Raw genomic sequence first — 10414 nt, forward strand, 5'->3', positions numbered from 1 at the left:
TATCAAATCTGTTTGTGTGCAAAATCTGAGGGGACCTACCTATAGTTCCAGTGTATGTATTCAACCATAGAACAGCTTGGGTCACCCCCCCCCCCCCCCCCCCCCCCCCCCCTCCACCCATCAAACCGAGATGACTGCAAAGAATTATCTTTACCCTAGATCAGCAAAATAAGCACTGAAAGACTATTTCGCTGGACAGACTATACTATGACTATACTATACTATGACTATACTATACTATACTATGACTATACTATACTATGACTATACTATACTATGACTATACTATACTATACTCTACTCAACTATACTATGACTATACTATACTATACTATGACTATGACTGTCTTGCACAAAAAAGGAGATGGGTTACCAGACAGTACAGACAGGTCTACTCCTTAGAGCTAAATTATAATTTACAAAAGAGATTCTAACAAGATGATGATCCAAAGAAAGCATTGATTTTGAGTGAGTCGCAGTACGTCGTTTATAAGAAATGGGTAACAATTAGATTCTCTATCACTGTTTACAAAATCTATGAATGAATGGATAAATAAATAAATAAATAAATAAATAAATAAATATTTTTTTAAGGGAGTGAGTATTTTCCGCCGGGCGGAAAATAACCCTTTTTTCTTATTCTCCGCCGGGATTATCCTTGGGTCTTGTGACCCCCGGTCGTGTCAAAGGTCACATCCGGTCGACCGTGGCGCCAACCGCGAAGCCATGATTGTTTTGTTCGATTGTCAATGATTGTGACTCTTGATTTCCAAGCACTTTTTCATCTTATCAACAATTGCAAAAATGCAGTTAACCAATTGCAGACTGAGACTGATGCCATTTTTATTCGTCAGGATTCTGTAGAGGTAAGAATTTGACTTTTCTTCTTTTTGTTTTTAAATGGGCTCGGACGGACTCAGGACAGTGAAGTGTATATCGAGCAATGCCGATGGCGATATGAGTATGAGATAGATGAATGAATGAGAATGAGATGAATGAATGAGAATGTAATTGTATTGTAATAACAACACGCCTTGCCGACTGTCACGTGTGCCATGTGTTCTACATTCCAATGTGATCTTTATGGATTAATCCTTCGTTGATTTTAATTCAAATACTGTGTAAGTGTAACTGTGTGCATTTCATTGTAATTGTAACTGTAACAACTGGGCAGTTTTCAGCAGCAGTGGAAGCGGTGACACAATTTTTAGAACTTTGGAATGAAATTGAGATGCCTCATGATGATAATGACAATGATATAAGATACTGTAATGAAAAACGATATCATTTTAACCATTACTTTTTTAACAAATGTATTTATTTATTTATTATTATTATTATTATTATTATTATTATTATTATTATTATTATTATTATTATTATTATTATTATTATTATTATTATTATTATTATTATTATTAACTTAAACAATGACATTGGTATGTGCCATTTTCACTGCAGTGAATTTAATTTTTTTTTTTTTTTTCATTGACAGCTAACATGAAAGAGTCCAGTTGACGGTACTGGTGTCCTGACAATCAAGAAAGATAGCTGGCTCAAGATGTGTTGTGGCAATCTTATTAATCAGCAAACCATCATCTGTGCCAGCAGAGCAGAGTATCTGCATGCACTTTTTGAAACCGGTTAGTAATGTCTTGAAATCTTCATTAGATTACATCTTTATTGCAGAGATGCCAACCAGTACAGGTTTCCCGTGTTCTGTACGGTTTTTCTTCCGAAGTACGGGCACACGGTTTTATCATGAAAAATACGGGATTTGGTTGAAGTGAAAAATCCACGAAATTACGATCACAACATGAAAAGTGTTTTCATGCAGAAGAGCTTTCATTATCGATATACTGAATTTTGCGAATCTTGCCCAGCCTACTGCTATATAACTACAGTAAAATTACTTTAAACCGAAAGAAGCTAAACCGAAAAATATCTTAAACCGCAAAGAATTTAATAAATTGTACGAGTTTCTTCATTATCTTTGTACTAATTCTTACGATGAACCGAAATACTTCTAAGCAGGACTTTCTTTAAACCGAAACAACTTGAGACCACCTTCCTTTTTCTCTCTATATTTTTCTTCAAAAATTCGGGAAGAAAGCCACACATAATGCCCGGCGATATTAAACAGAGCGTAAGTATAAGATGAGGGTGATGGGTGGAGTGGGGGGGAGGCAAACACTTCAATCACTGCACTTGGGCTTGGCCAACACCACAATCGCACAGACTGGAAAAGGAAGACAGCGGGTGACTGACAGGCGAATAATGAGGAAAGAGGGGGGAGTTGGGGTGTAGAATAATGCAAGCGAGATGTTCTCGCTCGTGTGTTGATGCTTTGGAACTGACTGGATTTTCAACACGACAAAAAAAAAAAAAAAAGGGGGGGGGGGGTAGACAACTTACAATTGAAATGCCATTTCATTTCCACTTCGTTGTTTAAATGTGTGTGTGGGGGGGGGGGGGGGGGGGGGGCGGGGGGAGGAGGGAGGTTCTATGTAATTAGGCCTTTGAACCTAATGAAATGGCTTTTCAACAAAAGAGGGATGTGTAGTAGACAGCTTAGCATTGACACGCCTTTTCATTTCCATTTCACTTCACCTCTGAATAGCTGCGCATCATTCATTATCAATTATCGCACAAGAACTTTCGATCTTATTTTAGCTTTGCATTTTACTAAAAGTTGTCTAAAAGAAAGCACTGTGCTTACACGTTGGAGTTTAAAATCAAAATGTGTACTATGTGAAGTCGATGAAAAAAAAGTTGATCTTTGTTCTTGTAAATTACACGGCATCCCAAACTCAACTCTTTCAACAATTTTGAATTGAAAACGAAAACCCCCAAAAATATTTTTAAAACACAAAAAAAAAATTATTTTTAAAAATTAATGGTTATGAAGACGGCATTTATTCAACAACTCCATTTAACGGGAAACCCATGGTACGTTTAAATGATAAAATTCCTTAAATAGTTACTACCCTTGAAAAACATTGCAACACGGGAACTTACTTTAAACCAAAATGTCTTTAAACCGAAATGGTTTAGAAGGTCCCCAAAATTTCGGTTTAAAGTAATTCTACTGTATAAGTAATTCACTGCCCTTTTTCGAGTACGAGTTAACGAAGTCCGATTCGACCTTTTCGGGTTGATATCGATTTCTGCACGACGCAGTAAATACAGGTTTTTGGTCTTGAAAATATGGGTTTTCAAAAGGCAAGGTTGGCATCTCTGTTATTGGTGATCAATACAGTACGCTCGAGCATGGGAATTTCGAACAAGTCGGGACCATGCCTGTTTGTTCGAGATTTCCATGTTTTTTAGTTTTCCAATTTGAGTATTTTACACAGGATTTGAGGGAGGTAAATGTGGGTGGTCTTGATAAAATTCGTATTATAATTATAATGATAACTCCCCATTATTATGAACTCTGTAGAGAGTCGATAGTGAGACTGCAATTTCCTTTTCTCTGTCAGTTCAACACAATCAATTAGTGGGGGAAAAAATTCAACAGATCGCAAGGGAGTGTCCACTATATGAACGAAATAAAGGGATTAAAACTGGGAATTGTACCAAGTTTGAGATTTCCGTGATTTCGAGATTTGCATGCTCGAGTATAAATGCTCGTTAATCTAAATGATAGTTTGTTGTCAAGAGTTTTGTCCTGTATGGTAAAGCCAATGAAATTTCAACTGTGTTGGTGATGGTGAGAATGATGGCCATTAAAAAAAAATTGGTATGTCTTTGACAAATTCAATTTATGACAATGATTTTGATTGTATAGACCTTTCCAAAAATTGCTAACGAAATGCCTCTTTTTATTTCCATTTTTCAAACCAGAGCAAGATCAACCGTCTTTGTGGAACATCAGACAAAGTGGTTGCAAACAAGTGGTGTTGAATTTTCCTGTATTGAGCCGAAAGAAAAAAAATTTTCTGGGAGTTTGCGAAAGCAAATTGCGTTTGATTTGGAGCTAAATCTATTTTCGCCATTTACCTGTTTTTTTTTTGGTCTCAAATAGATTTGATTTTGTAGTTCAAATTGATTAGATACTTATCTCACAAGCAGCATTTTAAAAAATAAAAACATGAGGGTAGTGCGTCATATCATATTAGTTTTTTTGATTACAGTGATGAATTCGTAAGATATAAATCATATTTGACCTTAATAGTGTTAAAATTTTTCAGCATTTATTTTCTTAGGGAATGGGTTAGCGAATCATTTATACATTTTTTTAGACAGATCAATCTACACAATTTTTGTGTTTTCTTGTCCTATGATAGTCATTATTTAGAAAATTTTATGGATCAGCTTATGTCAAATAAGGGTTTTCTCAAATTTCTGTTTTGTGTCATTTTCTGATTTTCTAAGAACCATATATGTCATTTTCCTTTAGATTATTTTCAAATTTATTCAGAATCTTTTTTATGATGTGTTTTGCATCATGATGGAAACATTTTGGGGTAAATTAAAATTTAGAAGTTTTTTTAATTTTAAAGATTAATTTTTTTTCCTGTCGATCCGCACCACAATTTCAGCCGAAATTAAAAAATATTGTACAGCATTTCTTTCTAGACAATTTTTTTTTTCAGAAATTGATCAATCTACAAAATTTGACTATTCTCTTGTTCCATATTGATTATACTTTGAAATTTTGATGGACGTTGTCTGCAAAATTAGCTTGTTTATCAAATTAATAAAGACATTTTGTTTTTTTCTCAAAATATCATTTTCGATTTTCTGACATTCATAGCTGGATTGTTTCCCATCAGATTGTATACCAAATTTGGTCAGAATCTTTCGTATGATGGGTATTGCATCATGATGGATTTGGTTTTGGGCTAAACTAAAATTTAGTAGTTTTATTAGTTTTATGAATTTTTAAATTGGATTTTTTCTTGTCGTTCCATGCCAAATTTTCAATCGTAATCGAAAAACAATTCTTTAAGTATATTTTTCAAGTCTTGCTAAGCCTTTCCATTGTGATATAGCTCTTGTAGGGAACATTGTGTGTAAATTTGGAAGATTTCGTTGGTTTTCTGTGCATCAGTGTCGGAAATTATTTTTTTGTGGGTGGGTGGGGTTGGTCTCATTTTAGCCTATATTGTCTGTGTCATTGAAGACATTTAAATATATTGAGCTTTTTATATAGCGCAATATCCACTAAATGTGCTCAAAGTGCTTTACAAGGGGGCCCTGGTCAACAGCAACGCTTGTTATGCGATATTACAATTTTTTTGGACAAAGACAATACTGTTAACAGCCGGGTACTCCTTTTACACCTGAGTATGTTGAGAGAATGTGAGTAAAGAGCCTTTTCCAAGGACTCAACTATGCGCTGATCGAGGTTCGAACCCAGGACCTTCCGATCCGAAAACGTCTGTCATACCATAAGACCACATAGCCACACATTTGTTTTTAGCTTTTTTCTTTTTTTGTGTGTGTGTATGTGTGTTAATCATCAAATTTGACCTCCTACCACCTGAAATAACAGGGAATACCAATATTGGCACTGCGATAAAAAATGGATTTTTGACTACAGGTTCTCCTTTAAGGTGAAATATTTCCTAGCTCAGATGAGGGTTTGTTTTAAGCGGACTGTAGACGTGAGATAATTTTTTTTTTTCATAATAAAATGTATTCACTGCCAGTTGTGACATATAGGTTGACTGCTTAGTTCTGATCTCCAGTGCTATTACATCTATCTTTAATCAATTGCAAAACATATTCCATCTATAGAGCAAATTTAAATTAGCCTATAAATTTAAACAATCATTTCTTAAATCGATCAGCCTAACTTACTATTATGTACATATATCTCTCTATTACCAAATATCTATAAACACAATATGAAGATAGAGGAAGGGTGGCTGAGAGACAAATATGGACATGAGAAAGCGAGAGAGAGAATGCAAGAATACTTTGTGAATTGATTTTTTAATTTATTTTTTAAATTGTGTTATAATTAGACACAAGTTGTAATGAATTCTATTAACAAATTCAGAACAATCAAACAAAAATAAAATTAAAAAGAAGAAAAATTTTTAAAAGACGCTTATAAAACTTATAAAATCGTCAAATGTACTATCATGCTACAGCTAAAAAGTACACAAATATTTACACTACACCTATTTGCTCAAACCCTTTCCCTTTCGATCATCTTCTCATCTATGGCCACCATGTGTCTTGTGCTACTTTTTACATTTGACGCCAGTGTGTCTAGACTAACGTCATAAATAAGGGATTGTCGCCAAAATTCATGCAACTGGGCAGAGGTGTCAAAAATGATAGAAGGCATAGAAAATGTTTGACATGACAAAAACAACGGAACATTTATGAAGAAATCCTAAAATCCCAGATTGTCATCACTGGTCCCCACTAAATATTTTAAAATTTATTTATTTTATGTTTTTTTTTTTTGTGCAAAACATTGCAAAGTTTGCGGCCGCAATGCAAATCAGGGATTTTTTTTGCCATTTTTTTTTTTTTTTTTTGCGGCCAGCAACGCGGCCGCAAGCAATGCAAAAAAACTGCCATGACAGTATTAGTCACTGCGACTGGTCCCCACCACAGGTATTGTCCACTGAGCCCCTACAGCCAGCCCTATTATTAGCCACTGGATCCTTATCATCAGCTCTATTAGCCAATGAGTCCCTACTAGAGGATATTCTAACTGTTCTATTATATTTGGGTTTATTTACAGGTACTATATTAAGTTAAGCCTGTTTCTGTATTGTTGATCAATAAAGAATATTGAATTGCAACAAATACTTAGTTATTTACCTACCACCAGCTCTATTAGCCACTGAGTCCTTACCACCAGCTCTATTGTCCACCGAGTCCTTACCACCAGCCCTATTGTCCACTGAGTCCCTACTACCAGCTCTATTAGCCACTGAGTCCCTACCACCAGCCATATTGTCCACTGAGTCTCTACTACCAGCTCTATTGTCCACTGAGTCCCTACCACCAGCCCTATTGTCCACTGAGTCCCTACTACCAGCTCTATTAGCCACTGAGTCCTTACCACCAGCCCGATTAGCCACTGAGTCCCTGTTACCAGCTCTATTGTCCACTGAGACCCTACCACCAGCCCTATTGTCCACTGAGTCCCTACCACCAGCCCTATTGTCCACTGAGTCCCTACTACCAGCTCTATTAGCCACTGAGTCCTTACCACCAGCCCTATTAGCCACTGAGTCCCTGTTACCAGCTCTATTGTCCACTGAGACCTTACCATCAGCTCTATCAGTATTAGCCAATGAGTCTCTACTACCACCAGTTCTATTAGCCACCATCCTATCAATAATATTAGCCACTGAGTCCCTACCGCCTGCTCTATTACTAAAGGCCACTGCATCCTTACCATGATGGGAAGGGGGGGGGGGGTATTTGACACACAGTAGAGTACCCACTGAGGCCCTACCACCAGCGCTATAGACACATAGTGGTTATTTGTTCCCATCACAGCACAGACGATGTGTAACCTTTAACGTGTCGTGAACGGATTTCCCAATCTCGTTCACGATGTGTAAAATAAAGGGAAAAGTTCAGAAAAAGTCTCCACCGAAGTGGGCGTTCTCCATATATTATGTAGAGGACATATGGGCGGTTAAAAATGCTCTAAAAGCACATCGGGAATCGTCCCGGTACAGTCTAATTCTAAAACATAGTATGGCGGATCGGATCTGTCAGATACAAACGATAGGCAAAATAGTCGATCTAGAATTAGGCTTGGTGTCGAAGAGAAAAGAATGAAGGGTGTCACAAGCTTTTATAGGATAGACACGATGACGTCACGTTTACGCGGGAGACAGTGAACAAACACAACATGAAGATTACTCACAACAGCCTGATCGAGACACGACAGTCATACCATAAAAAAACACTAACAACAACATAAACTTATCACAATAATCAGTGACATAAAATCTTCCCCACAAACGTTTGTAGTCTGATTGAGCAACACTAGTGAGAACTAATCACACAACTAGCAGTGAGAAAGAGCAGAGTTAAGTCAACTCCCTTCATTCTCCAAATTATTTTAGTCCGGCAAGCTTGAACTTGAAGTGTGTCTCAAATCTACTGGTTAATTACCCACTGATTCTCTACCGTCTACCGCCGCCGCTATCACCCACTGATTTCCTACCGTCTACCGCCACCGCTATCACCCACTGATTCCCGAATAATAACGAGGGAGGGGGGGGGGGGGGGGGGGGGCAAATAACGACCAGATTATTTACACTACACCACGAAGGTCAGATTATGGGAGTCCGCTAAGTCTCAAAGATCAACTTGAAAAACCCGGCGGAAAATAAGCAAATATGTTATTCTCCGCCCGGCGGAAAATAAAAAGGACTATTTTCCGCCCGGCGGAGAATAATGACAGCCTTTTTTTAAACGAGAAAAAAAAATCAAAAACTTTATATCTTAGGCACTTCAAAAATGGTCAAACCTCATTAATTGAAAACAATTTACAACAACCCCCTTAATCCATACTTACTAACACTCCCAAAATGACGAAAGCAATGATACCATCAAAAGGGCGGGTCAATACCTACCAGTATACATGTACTTCCAAGAATCACTCACCAAAAGTACATGGGTACACCGTCCTACCAATAGGTGCGTGTATTACACAGTATTATTATTATTATTACTATTGTGTTACATACTTCTTTCAGCAAGATTAGAACCAACGTGCGCAGGTGGAAAATCCTAAATGACTGAGATAGCTCCATAAATTGGCCGAAATACCTCTATCGACTCGACGCCACCAATTCCCTGGTCTTTAAGAAAAATACCTGCCAGTAAATAATACGAGTGGCACAACGTACTCACCAAGCCCGACCATTGCAAGTTTACTGTTATATATATATTTTTTTTTTCACGGCAGGTTTGCTCTATACTATTAGAAATGGGAGAAATACAGTAGAAGTTAGAAGTATGGAAGGGCAGGTAACTCTCTTGGTAGCTGGAGCTGGGAAGGAAATGACGAGTGCTGACGGGGATCATGGCTACCATCGACATGATATTATACCACTGCATATTTACATTTTAGGTAAGGGAGAGAATCAATGACGCATCGACTTGAATTTTTATTTTTACTATTCCATAACAAATTACAGCCCTTGGTACGTGGATATTCGTGTCGTAGAATTGTTATTATCATCATCATTATTATTATTATTATTATTATTATTATTATTATTATTATTATTATTATTATTATTATTATTATTATTATTATTATTATTATTTTCATTATTATTACTATTATCATCATTAACATCATTATCATTAATTTTTTTTATTATTATCATTATTATTATCATTAATAATAATAATAATAATAATAATAATAATAAATAATAATAATAATAATAATAATAATAATAATAATATTAAATAGCATTAAAAAAAACATTTTATGTCATCTGCTCGTGTAAAATGTTTAAAGTATTGTTGTTTATGTTTTTTTAAAAATAAAGTTTATAGCTAACTTTTTTGACAAGTTGGTTGTCGTTGATATTTGAAATTAGTTTTCAGGCCAGGGTGTTTTGTCCGAGCACGTTTGTATAGATATATATAGGCGTCGGTACAGCATTGCGAGTAATGCGTCACTTCCGTCTGAACGTTCTACATTTTTCATTCACGATTGTGAATTGTAAACTCAACCATTTTTTCTTTTTTTTTTAAACTGTAATCTCAACCTGCTCACAGACTCATCGACACAGAAAAAATGGCTCGAAAGTAGCATAGATACATATCAACATCACGTGGTTGCATTCAACCAATCAGTATGTATGCTAATTTCACTGTACTTACGTCTGAATGGTTTCTGTAAGACGTAAACATTCTGACCTGTCCTCAAACCAAATTCCCCAGATAGCTGAAAATAGAGGATAATAATAGGGTTAGATTACCTTTTTTTTTTGTCTCTCATATGAGTTCAAATTATTTCGGGGCAGTGTAAAATTCCAATTCAAGAAATATTGCAAGAGCTGTCTTCGAATCTGAATGGATTTGTCTGTGAAAATGAATCCCTTCTCTCATTTTACGACAGTGAACTAAGAGACAGACGTGGGTTGAAAAATTATGTTCTCTAAATGGTCGTTATTTTATTTTTTTAAACCCCCCCCCCCAAAAAAAAAAAAAACACAAAAAACAAAAAACCAACGAAAATAAATAAATTTAAAATACCCCCCCCCCCCCCAAAAAAGAAATACAAAACAAATTTAAAAATCACAAAGAAACCCAACAAAACAGTCTTCTAAACAAATAGATAACAATATATTAACTCTCAACAAACATATAGATAGATAAATAGAAGAAAATGATACAATAGTAAGTGAAATGATGGGGGGAAAACAGCTAAAAACCAAAAAGCAAACAAGCAGGTGAGAAA

General features: G+C 35.9%; 2 long non-coding RNA genes and 1 pseudogene across 5 annotated transcripts in view; 1 reads left to right on the top strand and 2 right to left on the bottom strand.

The window, feature by feature from the left end:
• Positions 1–10414, bottom strand: part of LOC144975650 (uncharacterized) — a 133761-nt gene that overhangs the window by 69356 nt on the left and 53991 nt on the right. The window lies entirely within an intron of this gene.
• LOC144975536 (uncharacterized) overlaps positions 1–10414 on the bottom strand; it is a 73420-nt pseudogene that overhangs the window by 33385 nt on the left and 29621 nt on the right. The window contains exon 4 of the transcript XR_013645943.1: positions 9835–9898. The product of XR_013645943.1 is annotated as an uncharacterized LOC144975536 (transcript). The remainder of the gene's footprint in view (positions 1–9834; positions 9899–10414) is intronic.
• On the top strand, positions 602–5009 carry LOC144974677 (uncharacterized). 2 transcript variants are annotated; one of them, XR_013645792.1, is made up of 3 exons: positions 602–866; positions 1496–1643; positions 3847–5008. It is a non-coding gene; the product is annotated as an uncharacterized LOC144974677 (long non-coding RNA). The 2 variants fall into 2 exon arrangements; XR_013645793.1 differs by lacking the exon at positions 602–866 and having other exon boundaries at positions 1325–1643; positions 3847–5009.

The sequence above is a fragment of the Berghia stephanieae genome, chromosome 6 (assembly GCF_034508935.2).
Source record: "Berghia stephanieae isolate SIO BIC M18660-M18661 chromosome 6, UCSD_Bste_1.3, whole genome shotgun sequence".
NCBI classification, from domain to species: Eukaryota; Metazoa; Mollusca; class Gastropoda; order Nudibranchia; family Aeolidiidae; genus Berghia; species Berghia stephanieae.